A 14,292-nucleotide genomic window follows, 5' to 3' on the forward strand; every position below is an offset into this window, starting at 1 on the left:
TCATCTTCAAAAAGTTCAACTGTTAATAGCTAAGTTAGCTTTGGGACAATCTTGACCACCCTATATTTAGAAATGTTAAGCCCGTTTCTTTAGCTTTAAAACAACATTAAGACAACAACATTAAGTCTCTACGATGCGCCGACACCGAGATATAATGCAAACTTTGGCAGATCATATCTCCGAAGAGAAAAAAATTAAAACAAAATTCTTCGAACACGTGTTAGCTTATTTCATGCGTGACACCAAATTTGCTGTCCCATATGAAAGAGAATGTCTCATATACGTTGTATAGTTAAAAAAAAAGGTATGTTATTTTGTATTGTATTTTGAGACACTCTAATGTACATACATATGTACACACATGCACCGAACGAATTCGTGGCCGGCCTAAGACACACATCTAATTAAGTTTTCTATTCATAAGAGCATTTAAAACATTTCGAATTCACAAAAGGGCAGTGAATGGTATTTTGTGATATTTTGTGGTAGGATAAAAATTAAAGGCCAAGCTATAAAACCGAATCCAAAAATGTCTTGCAAATATACTGGCGTGAACTTAAAGGTAATTTTCACTCTCAGAAATAAGTGTCGATTGTTGGTTTAAAAATTTAAACTTAATTCCCAAACAACAAACACTGAAAGTTTCACGGTAAAAATAAGATATTGGAATATTTATATTATAAAATAAGTTAATAATAAAAACAAATAGTTTTACAGCAAGCTTTCTAAATATGAACGAAATCGGACCATAAATACAGGTTTACCAAATATATCGACTTGTGCGCGAAATTTTTAGTGGAGTTATTCCTTTTCATGTAATAAATATTTATTTATTTATTTAAACAAACTAAACTTATAATTAAAATTACAAGCTAGTATCTTTATTAGCGATAGCAACGTAGGCCTTACGCTAAATATGTAATAAATATACGCTCTTAATATGAACCAAAATGAACCATTGCAAAATCGTTATTTATTGATTTTTATTTTTTCGAACAATAATAATCGTTAAATTGGGATTTTTGTTTTTTTTTTGAACAAAAATAATCGTTATTTTTAATTTTTATTTTATTCAATAATTTTTAAGCATCACAAATATTAGATCTGAAACTAACGATTACACGGATAAAATAAACAAGTAAGAAAGTCTAAGTTCGGGCGGGGCCGAACATTAAATACCCGGCGCAAGTATTACATATATGGCTTTTCACTTTTCCGAAAGCTACCGCTACATGGTAAGCCGGGGTGTATCAATTTTGAATAAATTAGCGTCCTTAAATTTCGAAATATTGACGTTTCAAGCATTTTTTAAATTTACCGTTATATGAAAAGCCGTAATTTTAGTCCGATTTCAATAATTTTGAACGTTTTGCTTTTATGTGGCAAGCACAATAACCATACCGAGTTTGGTATAAATTGGTGGAACGGTTACCGAGATACATATATGTGATCATAAGTGGGCGGTGCCACGCCCATTTTCCAAAATGTTATGATAAGCGTATTTCCTGGCAAAGAATTGTTGCAACCATCATTTTGAATAAATAAGCTTTAATATTTACTGATTTGTCGAAGATTTCGTATTTCTCCAAATTACCGTTATATGGGATGTAGGCGTGGTTATTGTCCGATTTTTAAAATTTTCAGCCATTTGGTATCCTGTACCAAGGTCAATAATTGTGCCAAGTTTGGAAGAAATCGGTGCAGCGGTTGCCAAGATATACACATGCAACCATAAGTGGGCGTGGCTACGCCCATTTTTCAAAAATTTATAATATTCTTATTTTTCGTCTAAAAGTTATTGCAAATATCAATTTTGAGTGAATAATCTTCAGTAGTTACTAAAATATCGCAGTTTTTGTATTTCTGAAAATTACCGTTATATGGGAGGTAGGCGTGGTTATTGTCCGATTTTGCCCATTTTCAATACCATCCGCCCTACGCCCGAAAGAAGTACACGTACCAAGTTTCGTTAAGATATCTTAATTTTTACTCGAGTTATCGTGTGCACAGACGAACGGACAGACGGACGGACGGACAGACAGTCACCGCTTAATCGATTTCTCTTTTCATCCTGATCATTTATGTATACATTTGTCTATATCTATCTCGATTCGTTTTGCCTGTTACAAACAACCGTTATGTGAACAAAGTTATAATACCCTTGTGCACAAGTGCGCTCGGGTATAAAAAGAATTTCTCGTTAGGACATGGTATGGCATGCCGTTTGAACCAAAGATAGCCGTGGCATGAAAATACCGATTTTTTGGTGATTCGTTTGTTTTATTTTGCATAAAAGGTTGAATGAGCAAACAAAGTTTTAACAAAAAAAAATATCCAGTTTAGGTTACATATGTATAAAGTAAACTTCCTTGGTGCAGAGGATAATAAAAATGCAATACACATAAATGTGGTGTGCCACATAAATATGTATAGGTATGTATCTATTATATACTATGCATGTATATATGTATATGTATTAGCAAGCGTATGTGACAAAAAAAAAACAGAAGCATACAACTAAACGTAAGTAATTTACATTACACGCGAAACAAAATCTAAAGCTGAATATGTCGGGAAGAAGTGGTATGACATGGCGTATACATAACTTTTGTATTAGGATTGATGTGGCAAAACAAAATACGGACTTTTTCCGCCGATTTTTTCACAAACAACTAAAATATTTTCCTCCCAAATTTTATATAATTTGCTGCTTAAAAGAACAAATCCAATTAAGAATAAAAAATGTTTTAATTTTTTAACCGTCTTCAAAAAGGGAGGAAGTTATCAATTTGCCGGATTTTTTTTTTTATGTACAAATGTTCCCGAATAACTTTGGACCATGTTAACCGATTTCTATATTTCTTTTTTTTTAACGGAAAGGATCATGAAGAAATTAACGGTACTCTTAAAGTTTTATATGCCAGTTGAAGTCGAATTGGTTTTTAACCGCCTTGAACAAATGGAGAAGGTTATCAATTCGTGGGAATCTTTTTCTTTTTTTTTTTTTTTGTTTTATGTATGTTACCGCGTAACTTTGGACCACGTTAACTAATTTCTCTATTCTTTTTTTAAAGGATAGGTGTTACTTCAGTGGTCCCATACTAATTTGGTTTAGATGCGATCATTGGATCATGAAGAAATTAAAGATCTTAAATTTTTAAATGAGAATTGAAGTCGGATTTGTTTTTTGCTTAAAAATTACTTGTTTCCTTAAAAATTACTCTCCAAGCAGCAAATGATTTTTTATGAGAAACCTTTTTCATGACGAAAGTAGCGAGTAGCGAACACTTTAGAAATGCATACACGCGGAAAATTTTTATATTACACGCAAGCTACCAACACAGTATGCAGAGCTACGTACGATTAAACTTGCCACAAGCTGCATTGTATGCTCACGTTTTTGTTTTTGTTGCCACTTTTAAAGCACATCACATTCACTGGCGCACCACTATCCTTTTTATAGTGCCACTTCCCCATTTAACTTTCTAGCTTTCTGCATATTTACATACATATCGTCGTTTGAAGTACAAACCCGCGTATCAGCAAAATGCAAAACTGCGTATGTGAGGTTGCATAAATTATTTTCTAGAGAGTAAAAACACTCATATTTCAAAATTGTTCTCTTTTTTAATAAAGCGATTGCATTTCTGGCTAGTATAGATATTTCAGGACGAATGGATAAGGATTGAGCCAAGAGCTTGTGTGAGCAAATCCAATTTTTGGCCGCAAATGTCAGTTACGCGGTTTTGTACCTCAAACGACGATATGTATGTAGGTATAATCTACGTTGCGATGGTAACTGATTGGCCACACACAAAGCAAACTCCCCAGCAACTGCAAAAAGGGCAAACGAATAAAGCTTACAACCTGGCAGCTATAAATGCCACTGGCAGGTTCATCAATTTTCGGGCTAGTTAGTGTCACGGGTGCATTTGCTTCAAATTAAAATATAGGACTAAATCATTTACTTGAAGTATAAACGCCTATTTAATAAAAGCAAATGAATTGTAGATATATATATACATATACATATATATGTATGTATATAAGCATGTATGTATTCTTGCATATACACAAAAATATGTCAACAAGAGCGACCAACATATCCGTATGTACTTGTACATACATACATACATCCATACATACATATATGTTGGCAACAATGGCGACGGGACACTGGGGTTGTCGGCCTTATGTACTGTAAGTAGAATGCACAATCTGTAACAAAGTTAGGCCACTGACATTGTTGACTGCAATTCTATTACTTATTAGCTCAGCATATATATTGTACAGAGTAAACAAGTTATTTATACGATTTTAACTTAAGTGCATAACGTCTTTGACAATGCGTTAATATTTTACTGCTGAGGTATGTAATGTAGATACACATAGACTTGTGTTTGTATAGACATATATGTATATAGATACATAACTATGCCATATTTTGATGACATCATACAGCGAACACTAAACTACATATCCTATTTATAAGTTGTTGTTCTGTTTTTTTTTTTTTTTTTATAAAACAAATGACAGTAGATAGAGTAACAACTGATAAATGTGAATGCGCATGTCTATTTATTTAACATAGATTTTAAACACATCAACTACTGGACAGACACTGCTCTTCAAAACCTTTATGTACGTACGAACGCTAATTCAATGCACATGAATATGTGCATATACATATAACTCCCGATTTGCCCCGTCCATGGACCCGCAATGTTATCAGCTGTTTCGTTGGAATTTAATGGAATGAGAGGCGCTTCCAGCTATGTTCTCTTTAAATGTCAGCTGCTTACCAGTCTATTCTATCTATTATTGTAAAACATAGAAAGCCACCGAAATGCCACTACGCTGAAAAATTTATGAGTTCAAATCAGAGGTAGTAGAATGTGTGAAAAGGGGAATTATTGTAAATTTGCTGCTCCTATTTAGGAACACCAATACGTCAGTTACGTACACTAATACGCCAATTGAAGCAGTAATGAACCACCAAACCAAACCAAACCAGTTTGCAATTAAAAAATCAATCAACGACAATTTTTAGCCACTTCAAACTTGCACTTTATCAGACTAAGTAAAATTGTTTCTGGGTAATCCGGACAGCCAGAATCCTGAGACCGTACGATTTACTAGAGTGTCCGGAATATAGATAGTAAATGCCCATATGAAAATTAAAAACAATCTGGCAGTTCACGTTGTTGTTTTTAATTGCTACTATTTGGTGAGCAACTTTGTTACTAAAATTTTGCTAAAATTATACGCCAATGCTTATTTTACGTGCACAACAATAAAACACTAAGAGATTCAATCGTTGTTCTAGTTTTTTTTTATTTTAAGGACCCCGAAGATATTTTTCAAACACTGCACTTCGAGTACCTGTTGCTAACCGGAAAGCTCCAGCCTCGGAACTACAAACTATGAATTATTATTTTAATAAAGATAATAACTTACGTTACATTTGGGTATTCACCCCCACCTGGCTATCAGGTTAAGTGGTTATATTTTGAACTCAGTTTACAAAAACAATATACACTAGAGAATAATTATTTTTAACCAGATAACCGATAAGCAGGCAGGTTTGAGTACCCCAATACAGTTATGTTTTTTGTAAAACTGAAGAAAAAAAACACAACATACACAAAAAATCAATTAAAATAAATGACTTGCCCCTGATCCACACTATATACAGAAGTGGAGCTTCCTTTAATTAATTTCTAGATCGTTTCTTATTGCAGAAATTTTTTATTAAAATTCGCATTCGCCTTATATTAATTTTAGTCGCCGCCTTACTATTCGTCTTCGTATTTGACTTTGTTTCGACTTGGTAATACCTTTTCGTCTTCGTAGTCGTATTCTGCTTCGTTTTAGTCGCTGTCTACGTATTCGCCTTGGTCTTAGCATTCGTCTTCATATTTTTAGGGAAAATGGTAGAGTAATTGGCCCTGGCCAGATATAAATGTGTGGTAATTTGTTTTCTAAATCGGTCCAGTATAGTAAAAATTTATGCTGGCGTATTAAAACCATGAACGAAAATTATATAAATTTAAATTGCAAGAATATACAACACAGAACGAAAATACGACGTCAACGACTGTTTATTAGGAAAAATTGAAAAAGTAACAAAGTCTAAGCGGTAGAAGTTAAAGCAGCTATTTCGGAGATCACCACATCTCCTCATCAGACTTCTTTTTTCTAGACTTCAGCAGGGATCGAACCTGCGTATTCGATGTTCAAAGTCAGAAGCGTTAACCACTGAGCTATGTAAATACATCCCGTAAACTCTTGTTGCTAATTCATTTTCCTTATTCAACCAACTACTATCAAGTGCAGCTGATTTGCCGCTATTTAAACTCGACAGCGTGGTTGTTGTTGTCAATTTTATACATCCATTTGCTTATTTGCTTTTTTTTGTGGAGAGTTTCAGGCAGGCTCTTCCTAAACTATGTATTTGACAATGTTATTGTGGCTTGTTAACATTTTATTTTTAATATTTTTATTGAGCTTTGTACCACGATTATTTATTAGGAAAAATTGAAAAAGCAACAATAACATTGACAAATACATAGTTTAGGAAGAGGCTGCCTGAAACTATACAAAAAAAAAAACAAAAAGCAAATAAGCAAACACTACAAGGCTACAAGGTTTTTTTTGTATTCGTTATATTTATTTGTTCATTAACTAAAGCGCTGGTTATAATTATATTGTACTGCAGCGCATAACATGAGTACTGGCACATATATAATCTGTTTAATGAGTTTTGCATACAAGCGGCTGCCCGACGCAGCGCATGACAGGGCATGACAGCTAAGTAACACATTCAAAGAGAGATGCCCTTCTCATTTATTTTGAGTGTCGTGTTGAGTTTTGAGGTCGTTAGAATAAACACTAGAGATGGGCGCGGGATATCGGGACCCGCGGGACCCACGGTACTGATTTCAAATTTGCCGGGACGGGTAAACATTTTGCGGGCGGGATGGGATAAAAATCCCGACACTCCCGATAGAACACCAACCTCCGAAATTCACAAAATCTTCTTTAAAAACGACGTATGAAATATGCACTTTTTATGTTTTACTGTTTTTAAAGTTTATTTGAAAAACATGTGAATGTTTCTTAGTGATAGATTTCGGGAGCCACGGGACCCGCGGTACAATTCTGAAAAACGTCGGGATGGGCGGATTCGGGGCTTAAAAATTTAATTTCAGAATCGGCGGAATCGGGATTAAATATCTAGTCCCGTCCCCATATGTAATACCTACATAGTTGTTTCTATTCCATTGAAAATATAATAAAATGCAGCAACTAACTTTAATGCGGACTTCATTTAGGCTATGAATACGTATTCTTCAGTTATATCTTCTCAACTAAATTCTGGAGTACTGAAACAGACTAACTGATTACACTAAACAGCTGATTCTGCAAGATTATGCGATCTATGCGGAGTATAATTACACTCCTGCTTCACATGCGCTGCTTGTCTATGCCCTGCACTGCAATGTAAGCATAACCAGCGCTTAAGGCAGTTAAAATAGATATACTAGCAAAACACATATTTATATATACTTTCCAAAAAGTAATGTGGAATTATCATTTTGTAACTGGCACCATAGATATGTATGTACATACTATGGACGTACAAACGTACCCGCTCATTTCGTACAGAGCTTTAATTGCATTTGTGTTTAGTTACATTAGCTTTTGTTGTGTGATGCTTTAAGTTCCGCTATTTTCATACATTTTTCCATAGATGGCGCTCTGCGTTAATCGAGAGGCATTATTCGGTAAGTATAAGTTTGGTTACAATATAAGAAAAAGCCAACTACAGTTTCCCGGTAGGCGGCGCACCCTTAAAGTTTTATTTACTACATTGGTGTGTTTCGTTTCTTAATGCCCTACGCTACATAACTGTGGTCAAAGTAAATAAGGACTTAAGTCGATAAACCTGAATTCGATAAAAAACGTTTTAAACATATATGGCCTTATTCATAAAAAATAAAGTAGGTTTAAAAAGCTTTATAAATTGACGTTTTCATACATTTTTAAATTTATAAACCTTTTATACGGCTACTTTATTTTTTATGAATAACGCCATTAGACTGTAATGTTAGCCTTACAGTGAAATATTTTCGTCTATAATTTTTTAAATAAACTCTGAAACAAAATGTGTATGTATACGTATAGGACGTTTGAATGTATTTCTAACTTTTGCGTTTGAAAGCTGCGTAGCGGCATTTTCGAAGTTGCGCATGTGTTAGTGCGCTGCAGCAGGACTATCACTTTAATGCTGGGTAGAAGCTGGAACAACTTTTTGAGAAATTTTTTCTCACTGCACTGCCCCCCTTGCCAACAAACAGAGTTGTACTGATGGCAGAAATGTTCCAGTGTGAAACCGACCATACGAATGTAATACTACTTGCTGAATACGATAGGATATACAGCTAAATTTTTTCTTAAGTCGACTTAATTATTGCTTATTTATTAATCGATGCTTGGCGTGAGCTGAAAGACATTCATGCTCGCTTCAATTTTAACAAGAAGAGATAGGTTTAGTAGGATAATTGCAAAGTACGTTATTTTTCCTTCATTAAGCACTTTGCTCCCTCTTCTTATACTCTCACCCCCTAGGAATGCTCTATACCGAAAAAAATATACCCATATTTTTTTTATTTTGATATCAAAAAATATTTAGAGGTCACTCAAAGCGCTAAAAGTTTTTCATGTATTTTATATGGGAAAAAAAACTACTTTTCGTAGAAATGGTATAGAATTCTTCAAAGGCAATATATAGTTCGGAAAACTCTACTTCTCTTCAGGAGATTCCCAGTAATAATAGCCAATTATTTATTTAACCATGTTTTCATAGTAACTATGTTTTATAGGTCCGCCAAAACCCCCAGAAAATGCCATGTGGTGATAAATAAAAAACCTTTAGTATTAAAAATTGGCTAAATATACAATTTGGTATTGTTATTGGAAGTCTAATCAAGGGAACCAGAGTTTTCCGAACGAAAAATATTGATTTGCAAGAATTCGATACCGTTGCTACGAAACGTTGTTTTTTTTTTCAATTAAAATACACGAAAAACCTTTGCGCGCTTTGAACGACCCTAATCAATTTTTCTTTAGAATTTCTTGAGCTTTTTTATATGGAGTTTCGATAGTTCTTGATATCTGCGTACAACGCCGAAAACTTTAAAAGGGATTAACGTTATTCTACTACCAACTATTTCCCAATTTGAGAATATCAAGCAACGCTTGATTATAAGATCGAAATGAACTAAATAAAAAACAAACCATTAAACTGTACTTCAATTTCTTTTTTGTTGTTTTTCGAGCATTTTTACCAACGCTTAGGTACTTATCTAAGTATCTACAGTACATAGTGGTATATTAAGTTGGTAAATTTTTAAATATTCATAACCACAAAAAACCGTGCAAAAATTTTAACGATATGCATACGTATACCGTATCGTATTGCGTATACGCCCAGGAAACTGTTAAGAACGAAATGTCTAACATTTTTAATGGCTGTTTAATGCATGCATACATATGTATGTACAACGTATTAAATAATAACTGTAGCAAATGGTTGTTCGATTAAAAATATTTTAGCATTTTTTCGATTATTTTCAATTAATCTCGCACAGCTGATTTAATAGTTTTGCTTAAAATTTTTTTTTGAAAACTCGATATAGTCGTTGTTATTTCATCCCACATTTTTTAAAATGCTGTTTAAACATTTCAAGGTCATATGATTTAAGTTACCGAGTTTGCTAGGTATACAGCCGAAAATTCTGTAATCCAATGATTTTAAGTTTGAAGCAGACGGAGGCTGTTCTTTTAAATAATATAAAACCTGCAAAAATTTCATTGCACCGTTTACGCACAGTTCGTGCTCTATATGCGATTACAAAATCCTGCTTGACACAGAATATGGCGCTTCCAAACATTTGCATTGCTTGGGTTTTAGATGTACTATCAGCAAGGCGCGAAAATAATATTCTACTTTTTGGAGGTATTTTGATCTGTTCCTGGTTCGTGCCCTGGTTTTGGAAATTTTGGTTTTTCTTTGAAAGTAAGTGTCCGAATGAACATTTTTTTTGGGTGAGAATTTAATTTTTGTCAATTATATTCAGGCAGCGCCGAGTTTTGTAGTCGAAAAGTACACTGTGAAAATTTTGTTGCAAAATTCCAAATAGTTTTTTTTTTAAATCAACAATTGAAAATTTTTGCAGTGTTTTAGAAATTTTTATTTTTCTTTGAAAGTAAGTGTCCGAATGAAAAACATTAAACTATACAATGAAATTATTTGCGTTACAAAAATATTTTTTTTTTTGCTTTTCAATAATTTTTTTTATGAAAAATTGAACTTTTAAGCAATTTCTGCGCCTCGTGGAGGAAATGCACGCATTTATTGTTAAAAAATTTCCTCCACGAGGCGCAGAAATTGCTTAAATGTGTAATTTTTCATAAAAAAAAAAAAATATTGAAAAGCAAAAAAATTAAAATTTTTGTAACGCAAAAAATTTCATTGTATAGTATAAATATTTATCATTCGGACACTTACTTTCAAAGAAAAATAAAAATTTCTAAAACTGCAAAAATTTTCAATTGTTGATTTAAAAAAAAAAAACTATTTGGAATTTTGCAACAATTACACAGTTGGCAAATTGGGGTCCACTTGAGGAAGCCTTACCCAATATTTGCCCATTTCCTGCAATAACATAACTCAAAAAATCAAAACTATGTGAAGAAAGCTTTACCATTTTTAATAAGGTTTTTCGCATTGAAGCAAAATCTAAAATTTTCTAATAATACCCTTTTGCTTTTGTGACGTACATATGTATGTCCTGATGTTGTTACCCAAATGTAGAGACCGACCGTTCTACGCCGTCTCCGAATGGCGAATGTATTTTATGAGACGCTTTTTCATGGCAGAGATACACTCGGAGCTCTTCCATTGCCTGCCGAGGAAAGAACGCGTGGTGTTATTAAGAGCACATTCAAGCTAAAAGCTGTACATAAAATATTCGCTTTGATTTTATAGAATTGAATTAAATAAACACAATACAAATACAAAACGTTAACAATCAGAAATATAAAAGCAGATCCACATTAGCTGAAGTGAATTAATATCTGACCACTGACTTCTGTCATTACTGCGATGTAGTCTTATTTCGTTTTAAACTGTATTACTTTAAATTTGTATTGCTTTTAATTTAGCTAAGGACTCGTCCTCTTGTTCGGCTTCATGCTCGTGCTCGTATTCTCATTGTCTTCATCTCCGGGCTTAATTAACTAAATTCGATTATTCAAACAAATGGCAACCCTCCTAAATAAAGTTTCGAAATAAAATCTTTTCAAACTCATTTCGATTGATGCTCGCCTTTTGATAATTCTTTCAACTTATTAAATAGTTTGAGTTTGACTTTCAACCCTCTTTAATATTCTAAATCTTCAAACTACAAACTTCTTACAATTCATATAAGTTATGTATAACGTATGTATACTTTAATAAAATTCGACTTTTCAAAAAGGCGGCAACCCTGTTGAAAATATCTTAAAACCAAAACCTTGTCAAATCTTCTTCGCGTGACAGCCATATTGTGATATACTTAAGTATAATAAAATTATCTAATTGCCTTAATTCGAGTTAAATTTAATTACTAAAACAGGTGGCCACTCTTCATCATGCAGTTTAGAAATAAAGTATTTACAAGGTCATTGTGATTGACATCCATATTGTAGTAACAAATTTAACTCATTGTGTACATGAATTTAACTTTGTAAATCTGTGGCAACCCAGTTCAAATTAGCGTCCAACAAAAACCATGTCAAACTGTTTTCGTCAAGTACCCATATTGTGATTTATACTTATTTAAATCATCAAATTCCCTTAATTCAACTTGAATTTAGTTTTTAGAACAGATGGCAACCCTAATTCTAATGGTTTAAAAATAATTTGTTTTTCAAAACCGTTTTGATTGATATCCTATTGCAATAATTTATTTAACCGGTTGCATTTATTGAATTTAACTTTGATAACAGGTGGCAACCCTTCTTCTTCTGATATCATGATACATATTTAAATTTTATAATTGCCTTAATTTTACTTGAGCCTGAATTTTTAAATAGATGGCAACCCCCGCTTATTAAATAAAGCCTTTCCAAAACTATTTCAATTGATAGCCATATTGTAATAATTGAATTAATTAATTTAACTGATCTTGAATTTAATTTTTTATCAGATGGCAACTCTTTTCGAAAAAAAATAAGACGTTATTTATTGCGCAACTACATGCAGGCCAAATCCTTTATTTAGTAGATTTTTTTAAATCGAACGAACGGTACACATCTGATAATATGACAAAAAAGTATTGGCGTATTATGCATACATATGTATGTATGTACATTAGGGTGGTCCAAAAACAGTAAACTCGGAATTGTAATGCTCTCACCCCCTAGGATTGTTCTATTACGAAAAAAAGTAACGCTCGAAGAATACATTGACTGCATGCCATTTAAGTATTATGCAGGCTCAGATTATTTAATTTCTGAGAGATTTTCTATAACTAGTAAGCGGTTATTTTTGTTATCGGACAAAATACCTAAGAAAAGACAAACCAGATTTACTATACTTAAACTTGGAATATCGTTTGTTTTTTGTAAAAATGAAACTGTAAAGTGTAATGCCTGGAAAGGAAAAAAAACCTTTAAAAATCTCAAATACAATTAAATAAATTATTAGCATATGCCTCTAATTTTTCGCACAAGAAATTTATCACGGAACCTTTCATATCTAAAAAATAGTAGTTATGCTTAATTTGTTCGTTAAAATAAATTTGTTTGGTGGAATTCCAGATGATCCGTGCCGGGGCTCACTGATTTTTTTTCCGTGCGTGTTTTCGGAAAATTGGGTCCGTGCCCATCTCTACCTCAACGTTTTTTTTTTGTTTTTGTTTGCAAACTAGCTGTTTCTACAGATGATTTATTGATGCTTAGCGATTAATATAGAATTCAAGAATTTGTTGTTTTTTGTTTTTTGTTTATTTTTTATTTTGTTTATCGTTTCACAAACGAAACTACATTCATATATACCATGTCCACACATAAATTATAAAGAAGTGATAATATATAAGCTGAAGCTTAATTTCACACTCATTTCACAGAGAAACAAAATCATCGACGTTATAAAGAAATATATTTTTTATAATCAACCATCCATAATTGTGTATAACTTTATTGTAAAGATTAATTAAAAAGTGTTCATCTGAGGTTTCTTAAATGTGAATTTCGCCTGCATTTCAACGTGGGGCAATGCAATTAATAATTTAAATAAATGCGAAAATACAACATTAAAAATAAATTGATTACTCATCGCATTTCTAAGCGGCGCTTGCGCACTCCAATTCACTTAAACCCGGCTCTAGGCAAATCGGCATCGTCGAAACTGCTCTTTCCTTCTTCCCCACCTCGAAAGCAATGATTAATAGAAGCTTTTGGCGCTCTTAAGTTTTTATACTACATACATACATACATAGCTTCTGTCGATGACTCCAGACATTTTTTGTTTGTTCTTTACCTCACTTGTTCGACAGTTCTAAGCGCAAAACAAGTGCTAAGCAATGAGTCGCATGCATGTACATATGTATACTTGCTTGTTTGTATGTATGTATGTGTATGTACATGTGTACAATGTTTGCTTCGCCTTAACGTCCTCATGGCTAGCAGTCGGTCAAAGTGTGGGCGTTAAAAATAATTGAAATACTGATTGTAATACATAGTTGTGTTGTTGATATTATTCATTTCTGTATAGTCCAGGGAAGCCAACTCGTGGAGAATTCCCCGATTTGCCGGGAGTCTTAGTTTGCGTGGGATCCGGGGAATGAACTGCTTTTTTTGTAAGGAATTAGGTGTTAACTAATATTTTCTTCTTTGAGTCACTAATTTCATAATTGGTCGAAAAAGTTGCATTAGAAATGTAACTGTAACTTAAAGTAATGATTATGCAACACTGCAAATTATGCAAATTACCGTTGATTATATTAGAAATTTCTTTGTCACAGTTGCTTTCATATAACGAATAAATATAATTTATTTTTATATGCAAGAAACACGCAACACCTGTGTTAAAAAAATTCTAATACGAAAATTTTTAGCCACTTGAATCTTGCACTTTATTATACTATATAAAAAAGTAACTCAAATAAACAACAAATAACAAAAAAAAATAATAATAATTGTAAAAATTTGATGCGACCAAAATGTTTCGACCACTGTTTTACA

The 14,292-nt window shown here is 32.9% G+C and overlaps 1 protein-coding gene across 2 annotated transcripts in view; it reads right to left on the reverse strand.

The window, feature by feature from the left end:
- LOC118748412 (somatomedin-B and thrombospondin type-1 domain-containing protein) overlaps positions 1-14,292 on the reverse strand; it is a 311,093-nt gene that overhangs the window by 153,105 nt on the left and 143,696 nt on the right. The gene's annotated exons all lie outside the window — the stretch shown is intronic.

The sequence above is a fragment of the Rhagoletis pomonella genome, unplaced genomic scaffold, assembly GCF_013731165.1.
Source record: "Rhagoletis pomonella isolate Grant_MI unplaced genomic scaffold, Rhpom_1.0 Rhpom_scaffold_00013, whole genome shotgun sequence".
Lineage (NCBI taxonomy): Eukaryota > Metazoa > Arthropoda > Insecta > Diptera > Tephritidae > Rhagoletis > Rhagoletis pomonella.